Here is a 15,856-nt window from a genome sequence, read left to right as displayed (position 1 = left end):
ACTGTTGTTCTTGTGCTCCCATTGGAATATCTCTGTAACCACTATAGCAGTGTTGTGTATTTAAACTACATTGCACCTCTGAAGACAGAACAAATACTCTCCCTTCAGACTGCAACAAGGCCACAGCAGTTTTAATTAACTGCAATAATATCCTGACATTATCAAAAATAGATCACCACTGACCTGCAGCTTAGAACAGTAGCAAGAGTGTCCTTTCAACATGTTTGAGATATTGCAAGTTTCCCAATCGCCAAAGAGGTGATTATTAGAAGATAAAGTAACTTAAAAATATATCTTATTAAAATTATTTTATTTAATGTTGAACTTTTCTGATCTGTTTCATGGAAGGCTGTCAGATTTGAAAAACACTTTGACTGTAAAGTGTTTTTTGCTGACTTTCATTGGAAAAAAAATCATTTGTATCTCAGCTGCCTACTGAAGCTTTGATGAACCAATTAATTTAATAAGCAGTGATCATTTATAAAGCACTTCAGTTTGAAAAAGTGTGTAGCCAATACCAAATTAAAATAATGCAAAAAGCTCTATTTAAGCATTTAAGACCCTCTTTACTGTGCAAAGAGAAACAGTCACGACCCTGATCAGGATCCTGCAGAGCAGAGAGGCCACGGGCTGCTCTGTGTTGTGACTCCAGCTGCAGCCAGACATTTCCTGGACGTCCTGCACGTGAGATGGAAAAACACATCACTGTCCGCTTCCCATGTGAAATTCCCTGCCCTTTACTAATCCCCTAAAGTATGTGGATGACTCATTAAAATCACAAAATTAACAGACAGACATACCTGGAAATTAATGGAAAAAACAATAAAATGGGGACATGAGAAGGTTAGATCTTTAAGATGTTTTCAGTTTTCAGAGTTGGTCATATGATGATTACTGTGGAAAAAAGGGGAGAATTCAGTGTAGAGCCTTCATTATTTTTATTAGATTTTTATTTTATTACATTTTCTCAATAGAACACCTGGATAAAATGCCTCCATAAATTACACAGTGTTCTAGTGGCACATGTGCTTTCACATGCAAAGAGAATCCATTCTTCATCACTATGCATCAATACTGGGATAACCTGAATTTGTAATCATCTGAAACAGATCAGGATTGTAATAGATGTTTTTTTGTAAGATTATTTATGTAATTTTCAGAGCAAACTACTACAGAACAAATATTATAGTAGGCCTAATGGTTTCCACATGAAGAAAAGTCATCATTCTACATTATTCAAAAAACAAAATAACAGATGATTAATGGGCCATCTGTCTGCCCCACTTTAATATCTAATTGAATAAACTATGGCAGCAGCTCAGTAGACAAGATCAAGGTGACCTGCTGAGATTCAAACTGAGCACCAGAATAGGGGGGGGGCAAAGGTGATTTGCCTGACTTTGAATGCAGCATAAAAACATCCAGTGAGTGGCAGTTCTCTCAGCAAAAAACAAAACAAAACAACTTGATGGAACAGGAAGTCATCGGAGTAACCCAGTAACTCAAACAACCCCTCATTACAAATATGGGCTGCAGCAGCAGAAGACCATACCGGGTCACACACAGATAAACATTGCCTGGTCTGATGAGTACATTTGTGCTGTGACATTCTAAAGACAGGGTCAGAATTTGGCACAAACAACAATCATGGATCCATCCTGCCTGGTATCAATGATTTAGGCTGCTGGTGGTGATCTAATAATAATAATGATGTGAGCCCCTTACTATTGGACCGTAAAGTATGGCTGCTTCCAACAGGTTAACATAACACGTTACAAAGTTCAGATGAACTCAAACTGGTTCCTGTGATTGTCCTGGGATGGTTAGGATTCCTCTGTTCTCTTCACTAATGTTTTGGCCTTCATTGAGGATGTGCAAGTCCTGCCTCAGACTCCACCTGCTGATTGAGCCCCCTGGTTTCAGCCTACACACCTGATTCTCATCAGGCCATCAGTGACAGTATTTAAGGACCAGCTGATGTTCCCAATCGCTGCCAGATTGTTGTTTATTGGTTGCAAAGACGTCTTTCATCGACAGAAGGGTGCAGTCTCCTCAAATTTTCTCCATTTTCTCCTGCATTGTCTGGTAAGGAATTGCTGAATACTTGCCTGCCTGTCCACCTTCTGACAACACCTACTACCTTTGGAATCCTAACCAGTCATTCCCAAATTGCCTTGCTCCTGGAAAATCAAAATCAGTCTGCCTTTGCTGTGCAGTAGACTGAAAACCTGTCCAGGGTCTACTCATCCTTTTGCCTCGTGACAGCTGGGACAGGTATCGGCCCCCATCCAACCTTAAATCAGATGTATAGATGGACTCTACACTACACTAACTCTAAAATACACTTTAACTCTATAAACACACTGAAGAAGCAGAAAATCTGAGAGGTAAGTTATTCTTTAGATCACCATCAATTAACCAGTTTCATAATGAATGGAATGAGTCTGCTATGTTGAAATGATAAGGATGTTTTTTGTTTTGTTTTGCTTTTTACCTTTTGTTCCTGATCCTTTTGGATTACTTATGGGTATTAATAATCTTCTTTAGCATGTTGAGATGATGTAATAACAGCAAGCAAAATCTCAGATAAGCCGACGTTGTCGTTTGGTGCTAATGACGAGAAGCAGATGAGGTTATCAGCTACTTAAAAAATATAATGAAGTTAGTGGAGACTTAAATCGGAAGAAATCCATCTACAAGGTAAAGTTGCTTTATGCATTTCCTTGTAAATAGGCAACAATTTGTGAAAATGCCTAGTATATCAACTTTATGAGGCGATAATAAGCAATTGTTGTGTTCACAGTTGCTACCAAGTCAGTAAAAAAATATTTATGGTTCTCATAAATATCTCAAAAATTGGCCACAGAAGTTTAGCAGGCTATCAACATGTTTTTTTTTCTCACTTTTTTCCCCCTTTCTTACTTTATTTGCTCGCTTGTTTTGTTTTTATTTCTTCATATATCAACTCCTTGTGAAGAGGACCTCATGTGGCCACTAAAGGAACTGCAGATTCTGGCTTCATTTTTCATCCCTGTAGATTGCCAATTGGTGGGGAGGCAAAGGCTAGTCTGCAGTTCTGTATTACAAATTAAACAGTCAGGATGGTTGTTAATGTATAACGCCAAACCTTTTTGCAGGTATTTCTTCCTGAAACATAAACCCACATAAAGCACAGTGCATCTGGAGTGCACTCTGAGGCAATGCGTGGCACAGTGGCACAAGTGAGTCTTTGTTGTTTAGTGGGTCTTACATCATCTCCAGACTCCAGTTCCTGGATCAGCTACTGAAGGGGTTTGTAAGCGATCCCAGAAGTGCACTTTACCCTGGCCTGAACCCACTGGAGTTTTACCTGTCTCACAAAAGCTGCTGTTAGCTGCATTTTAACAGTGCATGTTCCCACAATATGTTTTTGTGATTCTGTCAACCAGTGAATTAAAATCTCACCTTCATGTCCAGTGTAAGCCTTTGAGCCTTGCTGTTTTCAATCAGTAGATGCAGGGAGCCCTGCTGGCAAGCAGGTCAACAGTTTCAGTGCTGAAACAGTTGTTGCACGGCAGTATGGCTACTGCTGCTGCTCCATCTCAGCCCCATCTCCTGCCTGAGCTCAGCTTTTCCAGCCGTAACTCATTCCTGCTAATTAGGACAAAGGCTCTTGCTGGTCTGTAAGGGAACCACTTTCACATGGGAAGCCCTTCGTTTGTTTCCACCCCCTGTGCCCAAGCACGAGTTAGCCGCGTTATGAGACAAGACTCCAACAGAAAAAAACACAGACAAGAAGAATCTTTCAGCTCTTCCCTGAGGTCACCTTCACTTGGCAAAATAAAATTCCCCTCACGTGAGTGCTGCTCAGCCAAATGTATAAACATAAAAAATTGATGGAAACAGCTATGAGCTGCTCATCCTTCATCCAACAGACATTTCTACATGATCTAACTTGACACACACACAAAAATGAATATGTAAATAATTTTCCTAAACCGCACAAGCTTTGAAACAAGGTGCTATTGATCAGAAGCTGACATGTAATGACTTACTGACATGTAAATGATTCATCATTTCCAAATATATACTTTTTTTGACTTTGCTGAGCACTAAAAGAGTTTGGTGCAAGTAACCTTTAGTCCCGTGCTTTCTGAACACACCTCACTTTGCCTTGTAAATTAGTGAGGTGTAAATGACCCTATTTAATTGGAAAAATCAGTGCAGACGAGTGTGGAAGTAAATGGCAAATGCAAATCAGTAACTGGAGTCAATACCCAAAACTGGGTAACTACAGGGAGTGCAGAATTATTAGGCAAGTTGTATTTTTGAGGAATAATTTTATTATTGAACAACAACCATGTTCTCAATGAACCCAAAACACTCATTAATATCAAAGCTGAATGTTTTTGGAAGTAGTTTTTAGTTTGTTTTTAGTTTTAGCTATTTTAGGGGGATATCTGTGCATAATTATTAGGCAACTGTTAGGATTCAAAAATTGAGAAAGGGTACAAGAGGTGATCGAAAAATAACCACACTGGTCCGGCCGGGTGAAGTCAAACGAAGATTTTAATTCGCACGTGGGAAGATCACTGGACACAGCAATTGATCTTCGACTTACTAAGGCACAAACAATTATTTTATAACATCAGGGTTTGTTTACTGACGCCCCTTCATGCGTCACCGGTACATTTTATACATAGATCAGATCAACACCAGAATGACTTTTCACCTAGAAAATCATCTTCTATTTTCATGGCTTGGTACTTTCCGTTCTTATCTTAAAATGAATTGTTCCTCTTTCTTGCCGAGACACCAAGAAACGGTTCCTCTTTTACCGAGACAATTTTGCAGTTACAGCCAGACATCACTAACCTCTCCTCTAAATAAATCTAACTAAAAGTGTGTGTGTCACGACCTCACTCAGCCTCGATGTCACCTCTCGCACTTCTGACCTTTTACCAGACCAGAGGCTCACTGAGACTATGTGTATGTCTTCTACTAAATAAATGTTTTAACCAAGAACCTCTACTAAAACCTTAATACAAGAATATGAACATATAAAAGATAATAAAATAAACTGATATAAGTGTTTTGTAAGCATGTATTGCAATTCCTTCTATGTTCTAGTTTTCCCTCAGCATGGATCACCTAGACACTCTCACTAGATGAAGCTCAAAACCATTAATGAACCTGAACATCAACTCAAATAAGCACAGATATGCAATATGTATAAAATAGTTATAACTGCACCTGAAATACAAAGTTAACATCATCATAAACATCTTAAGGCCATCTTAAAGCTATCTGTTACATTGTTAAAGCAATGATCATACTGCAGATTATATTATGCTGGTCAAATACTTTTCTGTTCATCCCCACACAACTTAACAAAAAACAAATATATACCCATTTCAATTATTTATTTTTACCAGTGACACCAGTATAACATCTCCACATTCACAAATATACATTTCTGACATTCAAAAACAAAAAAACAAATCAGCGACCAATATAGCCACCTTTCTTTGCAAGGACACTCAAAAGCCTGCCATCCATGGATTCTGTCAGTGTTTTGATCTGTTCACCATCAACATTGCGTGCAGCAGCAACCACAGCCTCCCAGACACTGTTCAGAGAGGTGTACTGTTTTCCCTCCTTGTAAATCTCACATTTGATGATGGACCATAGGTTCTCAATGGGGTTCAGATCAGGTGAACAAGGTGGCCATGTCATTAGTTTTCTTCTTTTATACCCTTTCTTGCCAGCCACGCTGTGGAGTACTTGGACGCGTGTGATGGAGCATTGTCCTGCATGAAAATCATGTTTTTCTTGAAGGATGCAGACTTCTTCCTGTACCACTGCTTGAAGAAGGTGTCTTCCAGAAACTGGCAGTAGGACTGGGAGTTGAGCTTGACTCCATCCTCAACCCGAAAAGGCCCCACAAGCTCATCTTTGATGATACCAGCCCAAACCAGTACTCCACCTCCACCTTGCTGGCGTCTGAGTCGGACTGGAGCTCTCTGCCCTTTACCAATCCAGCCACGGGCCCATCCATCTGGCCCATCAAGACTCACTCTCATTTCATCAGTCCATAAAACCTTAGAAAAACCAGTCTTGAGATATTTCTTGGCCCAGTCTTGACGTTTCAGCTTGTGTGTCTTGTTCAGTGGTGGTCGTCTTTCAGCCTTTCTTACCTTGGCCATGTCTCTGAGTATTGCACACCTTGTGCTTTTGGGCACTCCAGTGATGTTGAAGCTCTGAAATATGGCCAAACTGGTGGCAAGTGGCATCTTGGCAGCTGCACGCTTGACTTTTCTCAGTTCATGGGCAGTTATTTTGCGCCTTGGTTTTTCCACACGCTTCTTGCGACCCTGTTGACTATTTTGAATGAAACGCTTGATTGTTCGATGATCACGCTTCAGAAGCTTTGCAATTTTGAGACTGCTGCATCCCTCTGCAAGATATCTCACTATTTTTGACTTTTCTGAGCCTGTCAAGTCCTTCTTTTGACCCATTTTGCCAAAGGAAAGGACGTTGCCTAATAATTATGCACACCTGATATAGGGTGTTGATGTCATTAGACCACACCCCTTCTCATTACAGTGATGCACATCACCTAATATGCTTAATTGGTAGTAGGCTTTCGAGCCTATACAGCTTGGAGTAAGACAACATGCATGAAGAGGATGATGTGGACAAAATACTCATTTCCCTAAAAATTTCCCAAAAAGTTTCCCAAAACCTCTCCGCTAAACAGCCACCACAAAGCAACAAAGAAAAACACAGTTCAACAGTCCAATCCCCCGGTCCAGTGGCAGCAAACACAGTTCTGGCGGCCGACCCGCAGGACGGCAAAACAAGCGGGACCTGCTGTGGGTTAGGCAGTGGCGGCAAAACAGTTCTACCTCTAACCCCTTGATGGAAACGCAGCAGCTCTGGCGGGCGGCCACGGGTCCGGCAGCAGCGGCGGAACAGTTCTGGTGGCCTGCCACGGGTCCGGCGGCGGCGGCTGCTCCTCCGGCGGCCTGCCACGGGTCCGGTGGCAGCGCTGCTCCTCCGGTGGCCTGCCCCGGGTCCCGTGATAGCAACAGAATGCATCAGGCGGCCTGCCACGGGTCCGGTGGCGGCGGCGTCGCAACAGCTCCGGCGGGCGGCCACGGATCCGGTGACAGCTCCGGCGGCCGGCCACGGGCCCGGTGACGGCGGTGTTGCAGCTCCGGCGGATGGCCACGGGTCCGGTGACGGTGGTGTGACAGCTCCGGCGGACGGCCACGGGTCCGGGGGCGGCCGTGTGACAGCTCTGGCGGACGGCCACGGGTCCGGTGGCGGCGGCGGAGTAGAATGGCCCATAATCCCCGACGTGCTGGACGTGGACGGCGTGGAGGTCGTGGACGCGGATCGCGTGGATGGCGTGCTAGACGTGGGCGGCGTGGATGGCGTGGAGGGCGCGCTAGACGTGGGCGGCGTGGATGGCGCGCTAGACGTGGAGGTCCCTCCGGCTCGCTGACCTCCGGCTTCGGCTGAGCGGGTCCCTCCAGCTCGCCGAGGTCTTCCGCTGGCAACGCCGGTCCCTCCGGTTCGTTGAACTCCTCAGCTGGTGGTTCGTTGAGCTCCGGCTCCTGCACGCTGAGCTCCGGCTCGGGCAGCGCGAGCTCCACCGGCTCGCTGAGCTCGACAGGCTGCGGCGCGGGCTCCTCCCGCTCGCTGAGCTCCCGCTGGGGCTCGCTGAGCTCCGGTGCGGGCCCCTCCGGCTCGCCGCGCTCCTCCGGCTCGCCGGGCTCCTCAGCTGGCGGGGCTGGCTCCTCCAGCTCGCTGAGCTTCTGCTCGGGCAGCGCGAGCTCCTCCCGCTGGCTGAGCTCTCGCTGGGGCTCGCTGAGCTTCAGCTCCAGCACGGGCCCCTCCGGCTCGCCGCGCTCCTCCGGCTCGCCGGGCTCCTCAGCTGGCGGGGCTGGCTCCTCCCGCTCGCTGAGCTCCTGCTCGGGCAGCGCGAGCTCCTCCCGCTCGCTGAGCTCCTGCTCGGGCAGCGCGAGCTCCTCCTGCGGCTCCCGCTCGCTGAGCTCCTCACCAGGCGGTGATGACGGCGACACGGCAGCAGCAGGCGGTGGAGGTAGAGCAATGGATGCGGACGATGGAACAGATGACAGTTGAGCGACTAGCTGGGCGGCAGACAGAGAGGGTGATATGTCCAACATGAAGGGTGGAGAGGAGAACAATGTTACCGCTGGCTGCTGCTCGCTGAGCTCCGGCTCGGGGAGCGTGAGCTCCTCCCGCTCGCCGAGCTCCTCTGCAGGCTGCTCTGCAGGCGACGCGGGCTCCTCCCGCTCGCCGAGCTCCTCTGCAGGCTCCTCTGCAGGCGGCGCGGGCTCCTCCCGCTCGCCGAGCTCCTCTGCAGGCGGCTCGCCGAGCAGATCCCGCTCCTCAACTGGTGGCTCGCCGAGCGGCTCCCGCTCCTCAACTGGTGGCTCGCCGAGCGGCTCCCGCTCCTCGGCCGGTGGCTCGCCGGGCTCCCGCTCGGGCAGGGCAGGTGCGGGTGGCAAAGCAGCAGCCGGTGAAGAAGATGGCTGAGGGGTGACTGCAGGTGGATGAGATGACGGCGGCGCTACAACTGCAGATGGTGAAGCAGCGAGTGGTGTGGAGACCGCTGAATGAGGCGGCGCTAGCTGTACCGTTGGCCGGCTTGCAGCAGCGTCAGCGGTGTCACCATCCACTGTAAACAAAAAAGCAGACGGGGTGAGAAATGAAAAAGTGTCCTTATTACTCACCACAGCCGGCTCTTGAGATGTCCAGGAGGTCGGCTGCGGTGAGGAATGCCGACGGCGCGAACGTCGTTTCCGGGTAGACGTCGGGGCCGGCATGTCGGGCTGAAGAACTTCAGGCTGGCCAGGTGGGGGGGCAGCCTGGATCGGAGAGTGGAGGTGAAGGGTGTTGAGCAGGAAATCCGCCACAATCGGAAAAAGATTGTCCAACACCCAGGGAAAAAAAGTCAGTGCTTCCTGCAACCGCTTCTCCACAGCGCACCGTAAAACCTCCGCGTGCGCTTCCAGCCACAGGTCTCACAGGTCCATCTGGCAGGATCGTTCTGTCATGGTCTGGGTGGCAGACCGTGGGGGGATGTTGGAGAAAGGACCCAAACGCTGGACTTAGTGGAATGAGCAGTGGATTTATTTACAGTGAGGTAAATGTACACCATACAATAAATCTCCAAAGTGCTACCTCGACTCCCGTGACGTGTCTTCCCCTAAGTGCTGGTATCTCGTGCTCTCTGCCCTGTGCCTTCGCACACCCCATGTGTCTTGCAGTCCTGTGTTCTGCTGTCCTCCTGAGAAAAAACAACAGACACAGCCATTATGGCACCAACTCCAGCAGGCATACACTGACCAGCACTATCAACACTGACATGGAGTCTAACTCAACGATCCTGCCCCGGAGGAAGCTCCATCGCTCTGTTAAGTACGAGCCCGATCAGAAGCAGGTGTGTGAGAACCTAGGCGTGACCGGCAGCCGGAAGGGCCACGCCCATCAGGCCTGCAGGTGGCTGTCCTTCATTCTTCAGTCACACCCGCAGACACCCACACACCCACACCAGCATGGAACACAAGAGCACAGTGCAGCAACATACATCCAATACACTAATAACAATAATAATAACAATAACAATAATGGTTCACACTGTTCACGAACCCCGAGTCCCCGGAACCGGGTCCGGGACATATATACAACAACTATTTACCTAAAAATGAAACCAATGGCTCTGGCATTTTTTTGTACAACCATTTAAAACTTGCCACATATAATTTGAATTGCATATATTTTTTTTAATCTGAACTTTTTTCTACATGGCCTATCAACACAATTAAAACTGGTATATAGTTTGAAGTCTGCAATTTCAACACAAGTTGAAACAGAAACATAATGAGGCTGTATTTTGCTGCTATGTCATCTTAAATTGGTTATCTGTGTCTGTTTGAGATTCTTGCATAGAGCTATCAGCATTAGCTGATAACATAGCCCTCCGCACTGCTGTCCAAATCCCATTACCAAAATGCTATAACTGAGGCGCCGGTTAGTAAACAAACCAATGAGTTATGTCACAGAGCCCATCTTCAACATACAGTCTATGCTTTCATACGTTCACTAGCTACTTGCTAACATTGTTTGTCTTTGCAGATGACATAGAGCAAGGTTATCAAAGATAAAAACAACTGTACATGGTTGAAAATGACAGCAGCAACAGGGAACTAAATCACAGCAATAAACTTCTTGTCCACCTAGTCAGTGGGTAAGTATTCATATGGCCTCTTTGGTAGTTACATCTTGCTAGTATCAGGTCAAGAATTCAGAACTGCCTGAATTCTTTATGGCACAGGTTTTAAAAAAAGCGCTGGAAACATTTCTTTGGTCCACATTAACAGCGATAGTATCACACAGCTGCTGCAAGTTTGTTGGCTGCACATCCATGATGCAAATCTCCTATCCCACCGCATTCCAAAGGTGAATTGAGATCTGTGACTGTGGAGGCCATTTGAGTACAGTGAACTCATTGTTATGTTCAAGAAACCCGTTTGAGATGATTTCAGTTTTGTGACATTTTGAATTATCATGCTTGAAGCAGCCAGAAGATGGGTACACACCGTGATCATAAAAGGATGGGCATGGTCAGCAGTTATACTCAGGTAGGCTGTGTTGACTAAATGATGCTCAGTTGGTAATAAGGGATCCAAAGAGTGCCAAGAAAACATCAGAAGCAGCCTGAGCTGTTAAGTTATTTTTCTCTTTTTTTTGTATCACTTTCTGTAAACCCTAGAGATGGTTGTGTGTGGGAAAATCCCATCAGATTAGCAATCAGCAGGCTGAAATGCTCAGACCCAAAAAACCTGCCATGCAGAGTCACTTAAATCACATTTTCAGTAGGCCATCTTGACAACGTCTACATTCCTAAATGCAGTGAGTTGCTGCCATGTGATTGGCTGATCATCCATTTGTGAAATCAGGGCGTTGAACAGGCAGTGAGTGTACATCATGTTCATATGAAAAAGGGAAAAAAAACACTTTTTGTACAATTTATTGCACAATATGGATTGGCTCTTTTTTATATAACTACTAAATGTAAGTAATATTTTACTCACTCAAACATTCATTCTTTAGGGGGTGATCAATTTAAGGGTTTTAAATTCAGAAGATTCCCAGGAAATGATTTTTTAAAAATCCCCAGGAAAATAACACAAAGTTATTCTATGAACTCGTGCAGTTTTGTTTATGTTCTATGAAAATGTGGGCCAACAACAAAAAGGTTATAACCCCGTGGACTTCGCTCCTTCTTTTTTTAATGTGCCACAAAATCTGCAAGGTTTCGTGCTGATAAAATTACACTTGGGTAGCAACAACACTCTGTGATTGTGAGAGCCATTGTGCATGTTTTTATATGAGACACAGTAAAGCTGGTATGCAGCAGAGCGAGGTGACTGGGTGGAAAAAAAAACACAAGGAACACGCAGTCTGAGCCACAGTGGGGAATACAGAGAAAGCTTTAAACCAGAAAATCTCCCCTTAAATTACAAGAAGCCAAAGGAACAAGAGATGCGAATAAGAAGCCAAGAGCACGACGGGCAGAAAAAGAAACAAAGAAAAAGAAAATACAAGAGGCAGATAGAGAAAGGGAATAAGCCCTGCAAACATTTAGACAAAAGGTTCTTCCCTGTATAAACTGAAAAAAGAATCAATAAATGTATTTATTTGTGGCGCCCTGGAGAACTGTCTGCTGTTAAAAATATATATTGCCCCATCTGGCACCAGCAAATATAAATAAAGCTTATCTTGACAGACAGCCCAGGCTTTCTCGAGCTTCTTTGTCCTGAATCAACCCACTGAAGTGTTTGTTATTTTAAGCGTAATGATTATTATATTGCACGATAATAAACACATGAAACACAGAAACGTACATGCACGCACAAGGCAAATTAAAAAACGGTCTTAGGGTCTACTAAAAGAGTAACTGTGATGTTGATAAAACTGATTTCTGTTACATTTTATGAAAAGAGGTCATTTTACTGACACTGAGTCTTTTCAAAAGTCCAGCAAGTTCATCTTCCTGCATGGTTCCTTTGCTAAAAATAAGTCTTTTTGGCGCCCAGGAGGTTCATCTGGCACCTTGTTGCAGGCAAGTTGCACATATTCATTCTGCCCTCTGCCCCGAAACAACACATTTTCTTCAAATAGACTTCTCCCCAAAGCAAAGCACTGGTAAATCTGTCATCATACTCATCCAATAATGCCATAAATCAGCAGCCTGCAGCTTATGAGCTAGTGTGAGTTTTAAAACTGGGTTAACATGCTAATATTTTTATTGCGTGCACTGATGTTTATCCTTTTTTCCCCAACTCCAACATATTCTCCTTGCACTTAAAGGAACATGAACGTAAAGATGACTGAAAAATAGTCGTCAGTCTACGGGAAAACTTCATCACCGCTGTGTGTTCTGCCCTGTTAAATCCAGCAGATGGGGTCAGAACTCCAAGCACTCTTTGATTGGGGTTATTGTGACTTCGGTCTGCTTGGAGAATATTGTTACAAAGCCTCGAGAGCTCAGTCATTTAAAGTATTTTATCTTATGTAGTATATAAATATCATCCCTGCTGAGCCCAAACAAGGCCACATATCTTAACTGAATTCAACGGTTCCTTCTCTGCACCATTTTAACCTCAGCCTTTCCATAAACCTTTGGTCCGATCAAAATCCTTCTGGTTTTATTATGTCTCCTTGGACGTGGATAAAATAAACACTCATGTCTTTGAAGCTGGACTCAGAAGGAAGACAGCATCTCTGTGTTTGCTGTCTGTCAGCTACAGACAGGCACAGGGTCTGATTAATGGATCATGTTGATTCCTAATTGAATTAATATTTGCACAATCATTTTAAATTCTATACAGCAAGATTTTTAACTTTGCTTCATCAAAAAAAAAAAAAATGGTTGCAGACTATGTATTTCCTGAACAATGCATCCATCTGTTTTCTGACACATCTATATATGCATCCATCCAAATGCCTGCTAGTTTGTGTTTCTGTGATCGCTGGCGTGTTAAACGAGATCGCTGGGCGTCCGTCAGCACATCAGCCTGCCTCTGTGTTTGCCGCCTCTGTCCCTCACAATCCTCCAAGACACTGAAGCTTTGATGCCTGCTGTCACCAGAACATGAGAAACTGTCATGTCTGACAGCCGTTTGGTCGCATGGCATGGAGAAAGTGCCTGAAGGAGCGGACAGCCTGCTGTCATGGCTGATCATCATGAGCTACATGTCTCTCACCCTCACAGAATAACCTGGAAAGATTTCTGACCAGTCTATTGCAATTCGTGACTACTGTTGGTTTTGTTATCATGACTCTTTAAAGCACAACAACTACTTGCATAATGTCAAGGTGTTTCCTGTGAGGCACTACTGCCCTCTATTGGCCAAATCAGCCAACATTTCCTTTTTTTTAAAGAAATGTTTGTTCAGATCTCTGTCACTTAAAATCTTGTGTCATTTTTTTATAAAGAATCTCTATTTTTCATCATTCTAATGAGCTGCAGTTGAAGGTACATGCGTTTATGCTTTAGTAGGTAAGCATCCACATAACTGCAATATCAGTCACGCTTGAGTGTGACAAAGGGGACAGCAATGCAACAATTAGTCCTCTTTTCAATGTAGCACTCTCCTGTTTTATTACCTATGAGCCTTGTTTGAATGGTTTTGCTGATTCTCCTGCCTCAGTAATAAAGTCACCTATAAATCTGTTTAAACAAAGGTCAAGTAAATTAAAGGAAAATAATAAAGCACTCAATGTCACCTAATGCTTCTGCTCAAGTGGGCAAATTTAGAAAAAAAAATGTCACATTATATCAACGCCGGTGTGCCAAGTGTCTGCGCAATAGGCTCTCAGCTGAATTAGAAATTACAGTCATGTTCAACACTAAATGTCAGCTGTCTACACTGGTACATAATGAGAAAGTAAAAATGTTAAGCCTTTTGAATCTCATTGAAGTTAAACTACAAGAAATACCGACTGTGAAATTAAATAATGGAGCTGCACAGTGCATGAGCATTTTCGAGCTGCTCTGTGTACGCTGCATTCATTAACAGCGCTTCTCTGAATTAAAGCAAGAACTGAATGAATAAACTTGCCTTTTTGGTTATGCAGTACTTAACGTTAATGGAAGGAAAAGATTTAACCAGACAGGCTATAATGGAAACTTCTTTTTTTTGGTTGAAAAAACTGACCCCAAATTGCCACTGTTAAAGTTTGTGTACTTTTAGAAAGGTAATGTAATGAAACGTGAAATATCTGAAGCACAGCGGTCATAGCTTTGACACTTTTGCCACAAGTCTTCATTAGATTTTAAACAACTAACCAAATCATATTATTTCCATCATCTCTACTTTTGTAAATGCCCCACAAAACCACGTGACTGCTGTAGATATGCGCTCGCTAGTCACTTTATTAAGTACACCTGTTCAACTCTTTGTTAACACAAATAACAAATCAGCCAATCACATAGCTGCACCTCAATGCATTTAGACATGTACAGACTGTCAAGACGACCTGCTGAGGTTCAACCTGATCATCAAAATGAGAAGGAAAAAGTAATTTCATTGACTTTGAATGTGGTTCTTGGTGTTGGTCTGTATTTCAAAAACTGCTGATCTGCTGAGATTATCCCACACAGCCATGTCTGGAGTTTACAGAGAAGGTTCTGAAAACCCACCAAACTAAGAACAGGAAAATGAGCCTCACCAATAATTGGATCATAGAAGATTAGAAAATGAGTTTTCTGATGAGTCTCAATTTCTGCTGTGACATTCAGATGGTATAGGCTCAGAATTCAGCATAAACAACATGACAGCGTGACTCTATCCTGCCTTGTACCAGTGGGTCAGACAGCTGGTGGTGGTGCAGTGGTAAGGGTTATATTTTCTCTACATACTTTGGACCCCTTATTACTAAACTGAGGATCATTTAAACTGGACTAGGTGAGGCTAAATCCTCCCTTAGTTATGTTGACATAGGCCAAGACTTTTGAGTTGTTCTTCACTCAACTTTTTCACTTACTATGCGTTTATACACCACTCTGCCTTTAATAATGAGTTATTATGGTCTCTCACTCTCTTGCTGTTTTCCTCCCCTCACCCTCGTGGCAGATGGCTGCCCTTTCCTGAACCTGGTTCTGCCCAAGGTTTCTTCCTTTTAAAAGGTAGGTTTTCCCTTACGCTGTTGCCAAGTGCTTGCTCACAGGGGTCATCTGATTGTAGGGGTTTTCTATATACAAATACAGGCCATTTACCATTTTACCATTTATTTTTGAGTTTTCACCTTACAATATAAAGTGCATTGAGACAACTGCTGTTGTGATTTGGCGCCATATGAATAAAACTGAATTGATTTGAAAATTAAACCCCCACGGCCTGCTTGTGTGTTGCTATTAATGTCCACAATGTACCCATCTTCTGGGTGAACACATCACCTCACAAAGCTAGGATCACTCAAATTGGCTTCTTGAACATGTTACTCAAATGGCCTCGACTGTCACCAGATTTCAATCTGATAGAGCACCTTTGGGATTTGGTGGAACAGGAGAGTCTTATCATGGAGGTGCAGCAGACAAATTGACAACTGACAATGGTGTGATGCTGTCATGTCAAGATGGAGCAAACTCCCTAGAAATGTTTCCTGCAACTTGTTCAATCGTAGAATTAAGAAAAAGGTTGGTCCAACCTTGTACTAGCGAGCTGTACCTAATAAAAGGCTGCTGAGTGCACACCAACACATAAGATGTGTGACCCCAATTTCTATCTCCCTTTATTGGATAGTAAATTGAAGTGAATCTAATAAAGAATGTTGA

At 44.3% G+C, this 15,856-nt stretch overlaps 2 long non-coding RNA genes across 2 annotated transcripts; one reads left to right on the top strand and one right to left on the bottom strand.

Moving 5' to 3' along the window:
* Nucleotides 1–517: 517 nt before the first annotated feature.
* LOC309689806 lies at nt 518–3,647 on the bottom strand. Its single transcript, XR_014271520.1, has 4 exons — nt 3,445–3,647; nt 3,251–3,349; nt 801–894; nt 518–678 (listed from the first exon to the last, which is right to left on the bottom strand). It is a non-coding gene; the product is annotated as an uncharacterized lncRNA (long non-coding RNA).
* On the top strand, nt 2,025–3,256 carry LOC309689805. The gene is made up of 3 exons (XR_014271519.1): nt 2,025–2,085; nt 2,199–2,387; nt 3,138–3,256. It is a non-coding gene; the product is annotated as an uncharacterized lncRNA (long non-coding RNA).
* Nucleotides 3,648–15,856: the final 12,209 nt, after the last annotated feature.

Source organism: Aulonocara stuartgranti (assembly GCF_965226115.1).
Source record: "Aulonocara stuartgranti genome assembly, chromosome: 15".
Classification (NCBI taxonomy): Eukaryota; Metazoa; Chordata; class Actinopteri; order Cichliformes; family Cichlidae; genus Aulonocara; species Aulonocara stuartgranti.
This window is presented reverse-complemented; position numbering and strand designations above follow the sequence as displayed.